This window comes from Trachurus japonicus, chromosome 21 (assembly GCF_045865225.1).
Source record: "Trachurus japonicus isolate A0001 chromosome 21, Traja_1.0".
Classification (NCBI taxonomy): domain Eukaryota; kingdom Metazoa; phylum Chordata; class Actinopteri; order Carangiformes; family Carangidae; genus Trachurus; species Trachurus japonicus.
In genome coordinates this window covers 37452585-37471674 of record NC_140927.1, presented here as the reverse complement: position 1 = coordinate 37471674, position 19090 = coordinate 37452585, and the positions used below count along the sequence as shown (strand labels likewise).

At 41.7% G+C, this 19090-nt stretch overlaps 2 long non-coding RNA genes across 2 annotated transcripts; one reads left to right on the top strand and one right to left on the bottom strand.

The window, feature by feature from the left end:
* Positions 1-9655: 9655 nt before the first annotated feature.
* Positions 9656-11214, top strand: LOC146965767 (uncharacterized). The gene is made up of 3 exons (XR_015034578.1): positions 9656-9775; positions 10071-10146; positions 10800-11214. It is a non-coding gene; the product is annotated as an uncharacterized LOC146965767 (long non-coding RNA).
* A 3148-nt stretch (positions 11215-14362) lies between these two features.
* On the bottom strand, positions 14363-15689 carry LOC146965766 (uncharacterized). The gene is made up of 3 exons (XR_015034666.1): positions 15570-15689; positions 15199-15274; positions 14363-14546 (listed from the first exon to the last, which is right to left on the bottom strand). It is a non-coding gene; the product is annotated as an uncharacterized LOC146965766 (long non-coding RNA).
* Between the last annotated feature and the right edge of the window lie 3401 nt (positions 15690-19090).

The following is a 19090-nucleotide window of genomic DNA, read 5'->3' as shown; positions in this document are numbered from 1 at the left end:
ATGTAAATTTCTAAATGTAACCTCATTGTTTTCTATTTTCTGTGACTCACTCAAAAACATTAAGTCCAAGAATGCACAACGTTTATATCAACATGTATTAGATCTGTCCCTTCATCAGACCCCAGAAAACTAATGTGATGTTGTTGTATATGATCCTAATTTTCATTTACCTTCTTTGTATCAAATATCTATTTATTTTACTTATTTATTTGAATTTTTACCTCAAATTATAATTTTTATATAATCTTTATTTATTTATTTTATTTTATTTCATGGCTTTCCTGTTCCATCTGTTACTGTGTTAAACTTTTATTGAAATGCTGACATGTTAAACTCAGTTTCAAAATGTATTTTATATTGAAATTTGCTGCTTGTAAGATTTGTATTTCTAATTAAAAAAAAAAAAAAAAAGAGAAAACACAACACAAAAAAGTTAGTTTAGTAATTTGTCATTGTGTTTTCTCTCTTTTTTCATGCCTTTATTTGATAGGACAGTTGAGAGAAACAGGAAATGGGCGGGAGGGGGGGGGGGGGGGGCACACACACACAGGATAGGGCCGCTCGATGCGGGAATCGAACACATTTTTGTGTTGTGTTTTCTCTTTTGCTGTTGTGTTTTCTGATTTGCTGTTGTGATTTGTACCTCAGGGCCACCGTAGTTATTGTGTTCAAAATGTACATATACATTCTCAAACAGGAAACTGTTGCATTCTCTTTTTTTTGTAATTTATCTTTTATTGACATTCAGAAACAGACATTGGCAGCAGCATCATGTGAACATACTTCCTGTGTAACATCCTAGACTGACTGTGAGAATATCTAGCTTGCTGTAGCATCAATATGCTGAACCAGTGGGAGAGACGACCGACCACATTCAGGTGTAGTTTCACACTGGTTGTTTATTTCCTGAAGTGAGCACAAACCCATTCAATGAGTATAGCGTCACCTACTGGTGTGGTGGAATAACTGCAGGCTATTATGACCAATACATCACATCTTGCATCTGTTGTCTGTCCTAAATACCAAAATAGTATTTTAGTTTATATCCAAGTTATGAGAAGAAAAACTTACAACCATAACAACAGTTGAAACAAAAGTATATTTTTTTTTTTGGCTTTTCATGCCTTTATTTGATAGGACAATTGAGAGTGTGACAGGAAATGGGAGGCAGAGATGGGGGGAATGACACGCAGGATAGGGCCGTCCGACGCGGGACTCGAACCGGGGCCGCCTGCAGCGAGGACTATAGCCTCAACACATGGGGCGGGTGCTCTACCAACTGAGCTAAACTCCGCCCCACAACAGTTGAAACAAACAAAAAAAGAACTATGTACTGGTAGGGAGTGATCTTTCTCATACATCGTAGCTACTGGTTTGTGATAATAAGGCGTGAGACATATTTGACCCAGTTTTCCCAGTATGATGTAAATTTCTCCAATTTGTGATTAACAAAAGCTGTTATCTTTTCCATTTTATAAATGTCCATTGTGATATCCATCCATGTATTTATGGTTGGGCTCTCCGGTGATAAACATTTTCTGGTAATACTCTTTTTACAGGCCTCATTCCTTTTTTTTCAAAGACATTACTTTTCTTACAATACAAATAGAAAATTAAATCTACAAGGCTTAGTACTGAATAAGTAAACAGCTATTTTAAATGTGTGAAAAAAATAAAATAAAATAAAAGATATAACACAAGTTGAAGGCATTGTACTTATTAGGACTCTTCACAAATAAACTAATTACATCGTATTGTAATTTCCATCAGACCATTAATCTTTTCATTTCCATCTGCCAGTTTATTAAAGCAGAAGTAAGTGATTGAACTTCCTGTCAGCAGATGGAGTTAGCAGCCCCCGCCCTCGTCATGGATCTATTGGCCCTCGTCCCTACGTCACCACATTCAGGCGCATCCCTTGGCTGCACACACAGAGAGGACTGCCCCTTTATGCCGTTCTCTCTCCTCATTGGATAAAGGTTGTAGGATACAAGGAAAGTTTTCTCCTGGGCTCAGAGCAGAGCAGAGTGACTGACAGACCCGTGTTTCAGACCAAACACTCTATAGAAGTGATTGCTGTCGGAAGATACAACTATTTAAGACTTAGATTAACACAAACATTCACCTGACTGATAGCTTTAAATATTCAAGGAACAAAGAGGTGAAGAAGAAAACTGCAGCTACATTCATCTTTATGATGTTTTTATCCCTAACCTAAAATAATGAAGTTTTAAACCCGGAGGTGAAAGGTTTATTAGAGAGAGAACAGACGTTTAGCATGAATAAATAAATACCTGGATGAAGTTAGTAAACTGTCTGTTATTGTGACTGTAAGGGAATAAATGTGTTTAAATGGTGAGTCAGTGATTATTATCTATCTACAGCATCTAAAGCTCACTATATAAATTCAATCCTCCACTTACAAACTGGTTGAAACTATCTAACAGTGTAATAAAACTCATCCTTCTGTATGGAAGTGAAGTGTAATGACCCAGAGGCATCATGGGACACAGAAACTGTCCAGACCATAATGTAGAGCAGAGCTGAAACTGTCCAGACCATAATGTAGAGCAGAGCTGAAACTGTCCAGACCATAATGTAGAGCAGAGCTGAAACTGTCCAGACCATAATGTAGAGCAGAGCTGGGACACTTCCCTCTCTCTCCCTCTGGCAGCAAACTGTCGTTCTCAGTTCTGACAATAAAGACAAGTTGAATTGAACTGAATTGAGTTGAGAGACAGAGGGAGGAGAAACTGTGACAGTTCCTCCTCTGTCCTGTGGGAGGCGCTGCATGAACACAACCTCACACACTTCACTGTCACACACACACACACACACACACACACACACACACACACACACACACACACACACACACACACACACACACACACACACACAGAGTGCTGCACCGCGGCTGCCCACTGCTCCTCAGGGATGGGTTAAATGCAGAGAAAGAATTTCACTGTACTAGCTGTATATGTGACTAATAAAGTACCTTAAACATGTGAAGCTGAAGACACAAACACATTTAGTCCTGAGTAAAAACAACTCAGGATAGTCTCTGGACAGATGTTACCATGTCAACCTAAAACAGTCACTACTACTAGAAAGTTGAGGAAATACTGAAGAACTGTTTTGGGGAATATGACTGAAGATTGAAGTTAAGAAAAAAAAAAATGACACTGAAGAAGATTTTTCTCTTGAGGAGGTTTGTGAATCTGGTCCCAGGTCCACGTTCTGGTGTGTGTGATTTCTTCACCTCAGACCTCGTAGATGTCGGTCGCCGTCTGAGGAGTTCCTGCAGTTACCTGAACAGCTGACTGAAGGTCGTCTGGGTTCTTGACCAGGTTACTGGCCGTCTCTCTGATGGCCGAATCTTCTTCTTCCTTCATCTTCTGCAGAACCTTTGTCTTCTGCAGAACCCCGGGCTTGATTTCTGGGTTTGCGTATAAAGGACCTGAAGAAGAAGGTGAGTGTCTGTCAGTGACCGAGGTCTGAACGTTTCTCTGAGCTGCAGTGGATGTTGTTACGATGCCATGTAAAGAATGTTAATGACTGCAGAAGACGAAGGCCATCAGAGAAAGTGTAGACGCAAGTGTAAAAAGGTGCAAATCAAGCGCACTGCACTTTCAGTCGCTGGAGAAACGGGACACACTGAGCACTGTTAAAAGGGTTTTCCCATGGAGTTTTCCCTGTTAAAAGGGTTTTCCCATGGAGTTTTCCCTGTTAAAAGGGTTTTCCATGGAGTTTTCCATGTTAAAAGGGTTTTCCCATGGAGTTTTCCCTGTTAAAAGAGTTTTCCATGGAGTTTTCCATGTTAAAAGGGTTTTCCCATGGAGTTTTCCCTGTTAAAAGGGTTTTCCCATGGAGTTTTCCATGTTAAAAGAGTTTTCCATGGAGTTTTCCCTGTTAAAAGGGTTTTCCCATGGAGTTTTCCCTGTTAAAAGAGTTTTCCATGGAGTTTTCCATGTTAAAAGGGTTTTCCCATGGAGTTTTCCCTGTTAAAAGGGTTTTCCCATGGAGTTTTCCCTGTTAAAAGGGTTTTCCCATGGAGTTTTCCCTGTTAAAAGGGTTTTCCCATGGAGTTTTCCCTGTTAAAAGGGTTTTCCCATGGAGTTTTCCCTGTTAAAAGAGTTTTCCATGGAGTTTTCCATGTTAAAAGGGTTTTCCCATGGAGTTTTCCCTGTTAAAAGGGTTTTCCATGGAGTTTTTCCTCAGTGGATGTGAGGGTCTAAGGACAGAGGATGTTGTTATGATGGGATGTAAAGCCCTTTGAGACAAACTGGTGGTGAAGACGGGCTATACAGATAAAACTGCCTTGCTTTGCCTGACACTAAGCCCATGAGCCCAAGTGTTTAAGAGTGATAGAAGCTGTGTCCCAATTCAGGGGCTGCATCCTACGAAGGGTGCATTTGAAGGCCGATTACGTCCCAGCTTTTACACACTCTTCAGATTTCTCTGAGAAAGTAAATCACAGTGTAGAGCACAGATTCACAGCAGAGAGACAGATCTGCAGATTAATGTTTATATGTAGTGAGTGAGTGGTCTGGGTCGTCTACAAGAGGGAGTATGTACAACACTGACGACATACACAAAATGGACAACACAAACAACACCTGGAATGACAAAGCTGTTATTTTCATTTGGAATAAAACCTCTGCAAGAGAAAGAAAGAAAGAAAGAAAGAAAGAAAGAAAGAAAGAAAGAAAGAAAGGTCAGAGTTTTTAACTCACCACCAATTGCTACTGCCGTCCTCTGTAAATGAAAAGAAATGCATTTTATTGTTGCTGAGATTTAATAATTGAACATCAACAGTCATCATGACATCAACACATAATGTAGGTAAAGTGAACAGACTGAAGTCACAAAAAGGGCAGATTAGTGTCATGCAGTCTTGCCACTGGGTCCCACCTCCATCCACTGGACATTTATATATAATATGAATGAAAAATAACAGTCAAATACATAAAATCAAGGGGCGGTGTGTGGCGCAGTGGCTACAGTCCTCAACGCAGGCAGCCCCGGTTCGAGCAGACCTTTCCTGCCCCCTCTCTCTGCCTCCCCCTTTCCTGCCTATCTCTCTCCACTGTGCTGTCAAATAAAGGCAAAAACGCCAAAAAATATACTTGAAAAAAAAAAAACATAAAATCATGAAATGCAATAGATAAAGCGGTCAGTGTTTCTGAACTTACCAGATCTGGGATACCTGGCTGGAGGCCCTGATCTTGCAAGGTTAGGGTTCGGCCGAGAGACGATAGGTTGAGTGGTGGTAGCCTTCATTGTCCCTGTAACAAGTCATTCAACCATCACAATTACTCTGAAGATGTTTAATTAATCACCTCAATCACTGATGGATTTAAAGACAAAATATACAAGATTTTTTAAATTATTATTACTTAAGGTAAAAATCTTGTATATTTCCCCTTTAAATCCATCAGTGGTTATTTTTCTGTGTGACTTCATATTCCTGTTGCTGTAACACCACCCCCCCCCCCCCAGGTCTCTCTTCTTCTTTTCTTTACTCTCCAGCTACCCAAATCATTCCACATTGTGTTAATTGTAAAAAAAAAAACACTAGTTTTTGTCAAATACCTAAAATATGCTCAATCTCCTTGTGTTATTTGCACTTGTGACATATAGCCACATTTTATGTACTCATTGCAATTACTTTCAATTAGCACCGATTTCCATTGGATCCATCTCCGCAATTTGCAACATTCAAGTCAATCAGAGCGTTTTCATGCTGTTTGTCTCTGATGTGTCTCAGGTTCATCACAGTTCCATCAGAAATACACAGCAGGTCTAGTTTTACCAGATGGTGCACGGGGCCATGATGCATCAATTCATGTCAATTAGATCACTCAGCACAGGAAGTCACAGGAGCATACGGTAAATGAATTAAAAATGAATGAATAAATGAATGAATGAATGAATGTTTATTTAAAACATTATAATAAAAACATGCAAAAAAAAGAATTGTTCATAAAGGAGCTGGATGAAACACATGTTAATCCGGTCATGTCCCTGTTCTCTTCTAATCCAAGGTGAATTTAGTTCTCTATGATTCTCTTAGAAAACAATTTAGTACTGAACCACCACCACAACCATATTACCATTTATTCTCACCACCTCCACCCTTCCTCTTCTCTATATCCTGGACATATATTATTTTAAAACATTTTCTTAAACTTTATGCTAGATCTGCTTCCTTTGATTTCATCATCTAACCCATTCCGCAAAGTGACACCACAAAATGAAATTCACATACTCTTTAAAAACTCGGCCTTTCTTTAAATTATATTTTCCTCTCAGATTATAACCATCTTCTCTGTCAATTAAGACATTTTGAAAGTTACCAGGAAGTAAATGATTCTTTGCTTTGTACAATATTTGGGCAGTTCTGATCTTAACCAAGTCCATAGACAATTGGACTTCAGAATAAGGAACCCAACTTGATGTACAACTGTGTTTTTTTGTAGTTTATGTAATGGTTACAATGTTGTTTTATTTTCCTCCAAACCTACACAGTAAGTCAAGTACGACAATACAAGTCAACAATACAAAATATTTAACACTCTTTGTTCCAGAATATTCCCTGCTTTGCCCAGCAGAACAATCCTTGATCATTTAGATAGCAGGAAAATTTTCAGTCTAGAATTACAAATTCAATTATATTTTGTTGACATAAAAGCATATTTTTAATTAATTTATTTCTGTTTTACCATCTCCAATAGATGCTGAAAATTATCTCCAGAACAAAGAATGTTGGTAACATCCACAAATACGACCCATCTCAGAAGTTCAGATACTTTGCATTTATGATTTATGTACATAGCAAATTATTTTGGACCAAGCACTGACCCCTGTGGCACTCCACAACTAATATACTGTATAAGCATGTTCATTCATTGATCACCAAACCAATTGTTGCCTGTTACTCAAATAGTTTTTTAACCAATTCAGTCCCATCCCTCTGATCCCATCCCTTTCCATCTTTTGAGCAATGATTTATAATATTGAAAGCTTTACAATAAATAAACAAATACTCCAACAGCATACTTTTTCTTTTCTATACAACTAGTTATTTTTTTCAGTTTGCTCTATTAGCACCATTTCTGTTGATCTGTTCATCTGACTGCATTTTATGTTTCTCAAAATGTCTGTCTGGAGTTTTTACCAGATCTTTGAGAACTGTAAAAGCAGGGACACTGGTCTATTATTTATAGTGGTGCTTATCCCCTTTTTCATACACTGGGATTTACTGGGATAGCCACATCGCTAACCCATGGGGGCAATTCTTTCAACTATCTAAGGATTCCAGTCATGTAACAGAGATATCTGATTGTTTTCTGAGTGTTTGTTGTGGTTGAAAGAATTGCCCCCATGGGTTAGCGTTGTGGCTACCCCTAGCGCCGGGTAGCCATGGTTTGTCTGCATCAATTTTAGTCGCGTTTTTTGCTCCAACCAACACTGGGTGACCATCAGGACAACGATTTAGGGGTCAAAAATGACCGGAATTCTCCTTTAAAGTCGTGAGTTTTATTCCCATGTTGACAGAGATGGTGTCCGGCAGAAGCCCCCCATGGGCCTATCAAAATTTCCCAGAGGAAATTTTCCAGTTTTATTGTTTTGATGTTTGATTCATTGAATTAGCCGTGCTGCGGCTGTGCGGCGCTCAGAGATGACATCATCCAGGTCAGAGGTTAAAGGTCAACCTACAGACCCCGGATGACGATAACAGGAAACTCCAAACTCAGAGGGGAATAGCACTAGAGAATCATAACTAAATATTGGTGAAATTAAGGATTTTCTCTGCAGATAATGTGTTATTTAGAGGCTGCATCTCGGTGCCCCGATCATTCCCACTCTATGGATCTACACGGCTCTGAATGGATCTAAATAAGGTCTGAAGGAGGTAACACTTTATAATGAGTACACACTATTAAGCATTAGTTAAGCATGAATAAATATTGAATTCATAATTTATAACACATGAATACTCATTAGTATGTAGTTAGTAAACATAGTTATAAATGTTTTACTCATCATTGATAAGCACAGTAGTTATGGATTAGTAAACACTGAATTCATACACAGCATCCTATACACACACAAGACCATGTTGTTAGTGTACAGCCACCTGCACTTAACACTAGGTCAGGTAGACCTGTAAAACCTCCAGCTAGACTAATTTGTGAGATGAATTAACAGGTCATAGATGATTCAGCTTCAACAGTTGATTCACAGTTTTCTTTTGTGAGGAATATGTTTTCTGGGTAGTTTGAGTGATCCAGATACATGTTTTTTTTTTTGCCTGACTGTGGCCTAGGATACATAAGTTATCTCTGCTATTGAGCACTGTTTATTATATGAGAGGTGTACACGGCATCTTTTGTGTCTAGGTTGGTAAGGGGATTGGCCAAAACCTTACTCGCTTATTCCCTAGTGGAAAGTTTATAACTGATTTTGACTGAGTAGGCTAGTGTGCTTATGGCGGCACAGGCAGTAATTTGTGACTTAATGTGTTTTTTTTTGAGTATTTTGTTTACTGTACCCCAATTTAGCAGGATCTCTGGGGGGTGTATGTAACATAGTTAAAAGAAGCTGTGTAAATCCAGCTAAATGTGGGATGAGCGCCCTCTGCTGTCTATCGCGTGTGACGCTGGAACGGGTATAGAGAAAGGAATTGTGGGAAATCCTCAATGGAAACGAGGATTTGAACGAGAGGTAACGTTTCTCACAGGCTCCTGGGCTAAAACTTTATTTACAGTTGTTTAAGTCATGTAACATCAAGATTATACTGTATACTGACTTGTTAATTATTTACAGACCACCAAGATACACAGGAAAATTCTTTGATGAGTTTGCCGAACTGCTGTCAGTTATCTGCACTGACTACAACTTTTTTATCATAACAGGGGATTTTAACATTCACATAGACAATAACATGGACACAAATGCCAAAGAACTTTGCTCTCTTCTTGACACTTTTGGCCTCTCCCAACATGTGAAAGGGCCCACACACACCCGAGGCCACACTCTGGATCTGGTTATCTCTAGAGGTGTTGACATTACTTCTGTTGATATCAAGGACTTGGCTCTTTCTGATCATTTCTGTGTGTTCTTTGACTTACAGATGACTCCGGACATGCAGTTACGGTCCGTGTACGAAGTATAATTCAATTGCGTTGTTCACTTCGAACCATGAGAAATGTCATTTTTAGGGGTATTTCCTATTTCATTGACGTAAGACGTACAACGCAATTCAGCGCACCGAAGTGCCCGCTTGTTCCTTTCTCCAACTTGTACAATGAAAATTGAAAAAGGAAGTCGAGAGCCGGAACCAGCCTTCAAAATAAAAGCTCCGCGTTTTGAAGCATGTTGGCTACAGCGCCGGACAATTTAAAATAAAATAAAAACCCGAAACGAATTAAATACAAACTCACAACAAATCGCCTAAACGATTACCATTTCATAAATGATATAAAGCGATATTTCGGCTACTTCCCCCACACAACTGTCAGGATCCCTGGGGATTTTCACAATAAGGGCACTGGATCGCACTGAGATGCTGTCAACGACGTGAGGTGAGTGAGTCAAACTCTGTTGTGGTTGATGACTTCATCACTGCTTCACTCATTAAGTAGGTCACACGTTATGTTGTTTTTAATTTTTTCGACCTAACTTCTCCAGCCAGTGTTTAAATTGTTGACCTGTAGCTAACGGTTAGCTCCAGAAGATAATCAACGCTAGCAATGCTAATTGTTTACAGGTAAACTAGCTAGCGGTTGTAGCTAATGAACAGCTGTTGGATGCTAACGTAACGTTACGTCTTTTATTATTATCAGCTCTTCAGCTCATTTGAATATTTTCTTCTCTAAGTCTGTGAGAAATGTCCTCATTTATGGTAGAAGTGAATAAATACGGGTTTTTTATTTATTAAACGCTAGTTGTGTTCACAAATGTGTAATTTATTACCAGCATCATGTTTGTCCACGCAGACTACAGAGCAGTCTAAACTACGTCTAAATGAAATATGAAATGTCATGTGTGTCTCTATTTGGCAGATGTGGGTCCACCGTGAGCTGATGCATGAACTCATCCTATGACAGCACCAGGATCAGCTTGAAACAGCCAGAGCTGGTAAGTTGAGAGTTACCAGTGAGTAGACTCCATCATTTAGACACATTTAGGGCATTTTGATCATCACATTTCCACGGGCACGACTCCCTGTCATCATTTCATCGATTTATAATGTTTAAAGTTTGAATTCAGTGGGGAAGCTTTTAGTCTTCTTCTTTGATGTGGTGCATTTGTGTGGCAGCGTTATAGCGCCACGCCAGCTCCACACAGGCCTGGCACAATACTACAGTATTTTGAGTCGTGTATACACAGTCTGAAAGACCTCATCATTCCTTACTGTCCTACCAGAGCACTCTGCTCCCAGAATGCAGGTCTGTTAGTGACTCCCAGTATCTCTAAAAACAGACTGGGAGGTAGAGCCTTCAGTTACCGGGCTCCTTTACTGTGGAACCAGCTCTCTCCATGGGTCAAAGAGGCAGTCAGACACTCTAACTACATTTAAGTCTAGACTTAAGACCTTCCTTTATGACAGGGCTTTTAGTTAGGGCTGGTTCAGGTAGCTCTGAACCATTTTATAGCTACACAGCTATATAGGCTTAGACTGCTGGGGACACATCACGTTACAGGAAGCCCTCTCCTCTCCTCTCTTTTTGTGTTGTCATTATCTGTTGTACTTTGGCCTTGGTCTTACACCCTCTCTGTGTTTTCCACAGATTTCTCTAGAGCTCCACCTGCAGCGCCTGCTTTCTTCTGCCCCTACACCAACCAGCCTGCCCATCAGTACTCCTGCTCTCCTGTGGATGGAGTGTCACTCACCTCAGATGCTTTTGAAGGAGCTTCAACATGTCTGCTTTCTGAGTCCCAAACTGTACCTATAAGAATGGCTTTCACAGCAAAACACAGCCTGCTTTCTAGTGCAAAGGATAGTACTAAGACACAGACATGCTGGGTGCTAGGATTTTACAAATGTTGAACAATTAATAAATGAATTTGGAATTTATATTACCTCCAGAACTTCCATTGGCTCACAATTCCTTATCACATTCAGTTCAAAGTCCTTCTCCTCACCTTCAAAGCCCTCCAGAACCAGGCCCCATCCTACCTCACTGACCTTGTTGGACCATCACACCCCTCCTGGCTGTCAAAAGCAATGCAAGTCATCAGGGGAACTTTCTGAATCTTTCTTTTTTTCTTCTTCTTCTTGTTTTTGGAAATGAGTTACTTTCTATTGTTTTGATGCATTGTGTTCATGAATTAAATGGAACTCAGAACCTGACTCTGATGTGTTTGTTAACTGCACTGTACTGACGGGGTTTTTTTTTTTTTTTTTTAATGAAACTTTGCTCAGTCCTAACCTCACTGACCTGCACTGGAGAGGCTGTATAACAGACTTATTCAAATTTCTTAGCATCTTGTCACTTATTGTAATACATTTATACATCAATTTATTTCATTTAATTACCACCCATGATTCATAGCAGTATGTACCCATCCTACAACACACCATTTCTTTAGGTTAGTGGATATTTTATAGCACCCTCCAATTATTGGAGACATTTAGCATTATGATAGGATTTTGGGTGTGGCAAGAAAGGGGACAATTGCACAAGTAAAATGATCTCATCTTCGAGAACTGTTGCATTGCTTTACTGACAGAATTAGGCCATGTTGTGTACACCGTCACTGATGAATGCAAACAACAAAAATACCACAATGATTTATGATGACTTTGATTTTTGTGACCCGTATGAGCTACTGTGCATGTTTCATCTGGGCACTGGACAAAGAATAACCATCTCTTCTCATCATCCAGTAAATTAAAAGGCAGTGTTTACATATGAAAATGAATCAATGCACCCTACTACAACTTACAACTTAAGTTTAACTTTATTGCTGTACACTCAAAGCTGAGCTGAAACTCGTGCACACCGGGACAGGTGCGTCGGAGAAGACCTGTGTGGTCGAGAAACATGAACAAAGGCTCCTGCACACTGTCTTCACTGGCATAGGTTCATTAAACAACATTTCGGTCCTGAGACCGTCCTTGTGAACCTGATGGTCTCAGGACCGAAATATTGTTTAATAAACCTATGCCAGTGAAGACAGTGTGCGGGAGCCTTTGTTCATATTGCTGTACACTCAAAATGCATTGGATTTCTTACTTCTTTTTTTTTTACAATTGTCCACACATACTGGCCCTCATTTATTAAACTTGCGTACACCAGAAAAATGGGTGTACACCAAAATCACCGCAAGGATCGGCATTTATTAATCTGAGCGTGAGCGTACGGTACGCACAAATCTCACGCCAGCTCTGACCAGGTGTACGCACATTTGGAACCAGCGTAGAACATGCAGGAAGGAGTGCTGCTGTGTCAGAACGATTATTAAACCATAGTCTAATAACGCAGCGATGTGGACCACATGTTGTTGTTGTTTATATTGATAAAAAGATAAAAAGTAGCCAAAAAAAAAAAAGAAACGCTACAACCAAGTCCGTGTTGAAAATTTAACTCGACTTAACTCGAGCAACTGAGATGAATTAAAAACCACGATGTGACAGATGCTCGTTAATCAGCTGTGTAAACAGAAACAGTCAGTGACAGACAGACCTGTTATTGTAGATCACACACACAAACTTCCAACATCTGCAGCACCAGAGCATGACCGGACGGCTCCTCAGTCTCTCTCTCTGCCGGACACCGGAGCCGGCGGGGTGGGGGAAGAGCTCCGCTACCTGTCCAGGTGCAGCTGATCTCCGCGGCGGAGTGTTTTTTTTTATTTTCCCAGTCACCGGGACGTGTCAGCGGGACATCGGGCCGGTGTTTCACATCCCTCCATCAGCTGAACCATGCCAGTGGTGCTGATGGTCATAAAGTCGCGTTCGCAGCAGTAATATGTCTATGATTTCTCCTCAGTCACTTGTGTTTAGTAAACTGCAGGAGCATTTCATGAGGTCGCTGTGTTTCCTGACGTGGTCGGTGACACGTGCGTCTGCAGCCTCCATCCACCGGGATGACGCTTATCAATCACAAAACCTATCAATCTATCAATGTCCAGATATTTAATGTTGCCGCCCTCTCCCTGTTCAACGCGGTAATGTCAGTAAAGTCCCTCTTCTTGGCCGTCTTCCGTGTCTCCATGTGGTAAAAGGGGCAGGGCGACGCCTCTAAAGCAGGAATATATCGGGGCGTGACATTTAAATGACGCTGGTTTTCAGCCGCCGGATTTATCACCACTACGCCGGTTCTACGCCGAAATCAGCAGCGTACACACTTTTAGTAAATCACACGTGACACTTGGCGTACACTGATATTTACACCAGAATCTACACCAGATCCTGCGCAAGTTTGATAAATGAGGGCCACTGTATCAGATATCTTGTCATGCTTTCAACTGTGTGGTGTGTGTCTGGAACTCTTTTGCTACAGAAGAATTAAGTTATGATGTGTTATGGTTAAAGTGAAGGTTATCTTTATTGTCATCAGACACTTTACATACTGTGACTTGAGTCTTACAGTACTGCGTCTCTGACTGCAATATCTCTGATCAGATGGAAGGAGTTGGGAGAGGCTGTTCAAAAGGTCAGAGGAGTCTCTAATGATGCTTCTGCACTTGACAAACAGCATTGTTGTGCCAACTCTGAAGTAGATGGGTAGTGTGACCCTATGATTGTTTCTGCTGACCTCATGAGCCTCTTGTCTGAAGCACTGTGTCAATCACTGATTAATAAAAATAATAATACATTCTATTTATTTAGTCGCCTTTACATAGTAAAACAAACAAGATAAAAGAATACATGAAATAAGTACAACAAAGATGATCAACACATGAACAATGAAACACAGAAGCTTATTACACTTGGGGATTAAAAGCAAGTTTGAAAAGGTGGGTTTTGAGCAAATATTTGAGAGCATTTCAGCCCGTACAGTCACAGATGTGTTGAGGAGAGAGTTCAAAAGGGAGAGGGCAGCGATAGAGAAGGCTTTGTAACCCCAGGTTTTGTGCTTGGTACTGGGAGGAGGAGCGGAGGCAGTGGGAGGGGTGTGATGGTCCAACAAGGTCAGTGAGGTAGGATGGGGCCTGGTTCTGGAGGGCTTTGAAGGTGAGGAGAAGGACTTTGAACTGAATGTGATAAGGAATTGTGAGCCAATGGAAGTTCTGGAGGTAATATAAATTCCAAATTCATTTATTAATTGTTCAACATTTGTAAAGTCCTAGCACCCAGCATGTCTGTGTCTTAGTACTATCCTTTGCACTAGAAAGCAGGCTGTGTTTTGCTGTGAAAGCCATTCTTATAGGTACAGTTTGGGACTCAGAAAGCAGACATGTTGAAGCTCCTTCAAAAGCATCTGAGGTGAGTGACACTCCATCCACAGGAGAGCAGGAGTACTGATGGGCAGGCTGGTTGGTGTAGGGGCAGAAGAAAGCAGGCGCTGCAGGTGGAGCTCTAGAGAAATCTGTGGAAAACACAGAGAGGGTGTAAGACCAAGGCCAAAGTACAACAGATAATGACAACACAAAAAGAGAGGAGAGGAGAGGGCTTCCTGTAACGTGATGTGTCCCCCAGCAGTCTAAGCCTATACTGTAGCTGTGTAGCTATAAAATGGTTCAGAGCTACCTGAACCAGCCCTAACTAAAAGCCCTGTCATAAAGGAAGGTCTTAAGTCTAGACTTAAATGTAGTTAGAGTGTCTGCCTCTTTGACCCATGGAGAGAGCTGGTTCCACAGTAAAGGAGCCCGGTAACTGAAGGCTCTACCTCCCAGTCTGTTTTTAGAGATACTGGGAGTCACTAACAGACCTGCGTTCTGGGAGCGGAGTGCTCTGGTAGGACAGTAAGGAATGATGAGGTCTTTCAGACTGTGTATACACAACTCAAATACTGTAGTATTGTGGCAGGCCTGTGTGGAGCTGGCGTGGCGCTATAACGCTGCCACACAAATGCACCACATCAAAGAAGAAGACTAAAAGCTTCCCCACTGAATTCAAACTTTAAACATTATAAATCGATGAAATGATGACAGGGAGTCGTGCCCGTGGAAATGTGATGATCAAAATGCCCTAAATGTGTCTAAATGATGGAGTCTACTCACTGGTAACTCTCAACTTACCAGCTCTGGCTGTTTCAAGCTGATCCTGGTGCTGTCATAGGATGAGTTCATGCATCAGCTCACGGTGGACCCACATCTGCCAAATAGAGACACACATGACATTTCATATTTCATTTAGACGTAGTTTAGACTGCTCTGTAGTCTGCGTGGACAAACATGATGCTGGTAATAAATTACACATTTGTGAACACAACTAGCGTTTAATAAATAAAAAACCCGTATTTATTCACTTCTACCATAAATGAGGACATTTCTCACAGACTTAGAGAAGAAAATATTCAAATGAGCTGAAGAGCTGATAATAATAAAAGACGTAACGTTACGTTAGCATCCAACAGCTGTTCATTAGCTACAACCGCTAGCTAGTTTACCTGTAAACAATTAGCATTGCTAGCGTTGATTATCTTCTGGAGCTAACCGTTAGCTACAGGTCAACAATTTAAACACTGGCTGGAGAAGTTAGGTCGAAAAAATTAAAAACAACATAACGTGTGACCTACTTAATGAGTGAAGCAGTGATGAAGTCATCAACCACAACAGAGTTTGACTCACTCACCTCACGTCGTTGACAGCATCTCAGTGCGATCCAGTGCCCTTATTGTGAAAATCCCCAGGGATCCTGACAGTTGTGTGGGGGAAGTAGCCGAAATATCGCTTTATATCATTTATGAAATGGTAATCGTTTAGGCGATTTGTTGTGAGTTTGTATTTAATTCGTTTCGGGTTTTTATTTTATTTTAAATTGTCCGGCGCTGTAGCCAACATGCTTCAAAACGCGGAGCTTTTATTTTGAAGGCTGGTTCCGGCTCTCGACTTCCTTTTTCAATTTTCATTGTACAAGTTGGAGAAAGGAACAAGCGGGCACTTCGGTGCGCTGAATTGCGTTGTACGTCTTACGTCAATGAAATAGGAAATACCCCTAAAAACGACATTTCTCATGGTTCGAAGTGAACAACGCAATTGAATTATACTTCGTACACGGACCCAGTTACCCTCTGTATCTGTTAGGAAAAGGTTCATAAATGAGAATACCAGTGTTAAGTTTATGGAGGCTATAGTCATGTCACCAACTGTGAGTGCAGAGACAGTTGATGAACTCCTGGATAATTTCAACTGCAAAATCTCAAATGTCATTGATACCATTGCACCTTTTAAAACTAAGATGACCTTGACCAGGCAGAGAACACCATTGAGGAACACTTTGATGGTAAAGGCTCTGAAAACAGAATGCAGGAAAGCTGAGCGTAAATGGAGAAAAACTAAACTTCAAATCCACCATGACCTCTACAAAGTCTTTGTAATTTTAACCATGGGTTATTCAAGGCTAGACAGCAACACTTTACTGAAATGATTAACTCTTTCGCGACCACACTAATTCCTCAGCACATCCGCTCAGGACCACGTGTTTTTGGCTATTTGTTTACCTTTTTCTCACGTCGAACCGAACTCTGTACATCACCTAGAAACAAACGGTCTTCACGTGGTTGAAGAGTGACTTTCCAACGTGCTCCTCGAAAAAACGGCGAGTTTTTCCGCCGTTTCGTTCGTGAGTACGAAGGAGAAGAAGAGAGCTGGGTTTCTCCAAAAACGGAGCTCCAGCTCTAGTTTCAGAGAAAAACGCACTTTTGTGTCAAGTGGCAATCGGCTCATTTTACCGCTACTCTGCAGTGTGGCGTCTCCCAAATCATTTCTACGGCTAAATAAATATATTTGTAGGCAAATCTGGGTGGTGTGGCAGCGTGGAGAGCAGCGGTGCAGCGGTGCAGCGGTGTGGGTCTCTGGCCGCAGCGCAGCAGCTCCGTGACACTCCTGTGTGACTGGCCGGTGATGAGTGCTCTGGGGCGGGGGCGGCCGGTCACAGCCCCCGCTGCACAGCACCCGCTCCGCTGCACCGTGAAAACAGCAGTGATAACGGGCTTTCAGATCCGAGTCTCCAAACCAGAAACGTTTGTAACAGCACCGGGAAAAGTCGCCAGATTTGTCGTCAGTCGCTTTTGTCAAAAGAAGGTTTGGAAAGTCGCCAGATTCAGCGAGAAAGTGGCAACACTGTAGCCGACAGCCGCACAGCGCTGCACGCTGTCCCCAGAGCAGCATTCAAGGAGAACGATTACTCAAACAAAACCAAGATCACACAGTTTATAAAAAACATTATGTTTTGATTGTAGTTTAAAACAGTTTTACAAATCAGAGGACTACCATATTGTGGCAATACGAGGGTGTACTTCTATTATGTTATATACTAAATTTGTCGCCAACAACGCCACCTTGGGTTAGGGCCCAAGGACCCGTTACTAAAGGTCAACTATCACCTATCAAAGGACACTCAGGTTCGTTCACTCAGGGAGGGTAGGAGACGGAGTTCAATGATCACATACAAAAGTTTATTTAAAATTGATGACAAGGTTTGCAAAAAGGAAATTAATAAACAGGAGGCCCAGGAGAAGGGGATTGCAGGCTGAGGCTTACCGGCCGGAGGAGGGGTCAAAAGGGGGAAGGTGAAGCCAAAAGAAAAGGGAGAGCACCCCACTCACACAGCAAAAACGTGATGTGCACACAAAATAAATCTTGAACGGGGGTCACACACACACACGGGGATCACCACCACCCAGGAGGACCACCACCACCACCGTCGGCCTTCAGCTCTAGGAGGGGGAAAGGAAAACACAATTAAGAGGGCTCTGTCAAACAAATCAATGATAAAATACAAATAAATTCCAAATGAAAACTAAATGAAGAAATTATACCATCAATCACATAACACATAACCAAAACAATATAACCAACCCTTGTCTACCTCCACATTCACACACACATACGCAGTCCAGGTGAGTGGCTGAAAGTCCAGGTAGAGCCCGTAGCAGCGCACACGAGCGGCAGCCAAACACACACATACACCAACCGGCACCACGCGCAGTAGCAGCGGGAGCAGGGTCAGTAACAGGAAGGAAGTCGGTCAGTCGGCCGACAGGACCCCGAACCAAGCCGAAGCAGCAAGGAGGGCAGAAACATAGTAGCAGCAGACTGGCAGCGAAGCAGCGGTAGCATGTAGCCGTGGCTAACTATCCATGACGGATAGTGCTCTTCTTACTCAGCTTTAGCGTCCAAAAACCCCGGTTCAGTCCGGTCACTTAACGTCCCCTCCAAAGAGGGAGAGGGGTGAAGAGGGTCGGCGTGGCGGGGGGAGTAGGCCACCACGCGCCATACAACCGGCCGGCTACGCGCCGGTCGGCGGCAGTTAACGACCCATTATGTCGCCTCGACCGCGGCGGAGATGCCGGATCTGTGCTCTGCTGGGAGCAGCCATGCAACGACCTGTCAGTGGGCGGGCCGAAGAAGCAGGAAGCGAGAGAGGTCAGGAGGAGGGACACGGCCTACTTTTATACTCTAGGCTTGAGCAACGATTGGCTACAAGCTAAAAAGGAGTGTCGGTGTAGCAGAACCCTGTGTTCAATATAACAGTGGTGCCTGATACCACTACAATCTTAACACACAGGGTACCTGAGAGTGTCTATTATCGCAATCTGTAAAAAAATGGTTTTGACGAGTTTACTCGTCAATGGTCGTGAACGTTCGGCAGGCTCTGACGAGTTTACTCGTCAATGGTCGCGAAAGAGTTAATAAGAACATCAACAACACTCGTGCTCTGTTTGCTATGGTTGATAAGCTTACAACCCCCCCAAAAGAGATAGCTTCAGAACTCTTTTCCACAGCAAAATGCAATGAATTTGCTTACTTCTTCAATGAAAAAATCAAATCCATAAGGCTAAATATCAACACAAATCAGCAAAATAATACAATGATGCAATCCCTAAAATCACCTAGGAATAAATCAACTGTAATGTCAGAGTTTAATACAGTTGACCAAAAAACCTTAGAAGAAACAGTTCAGCAT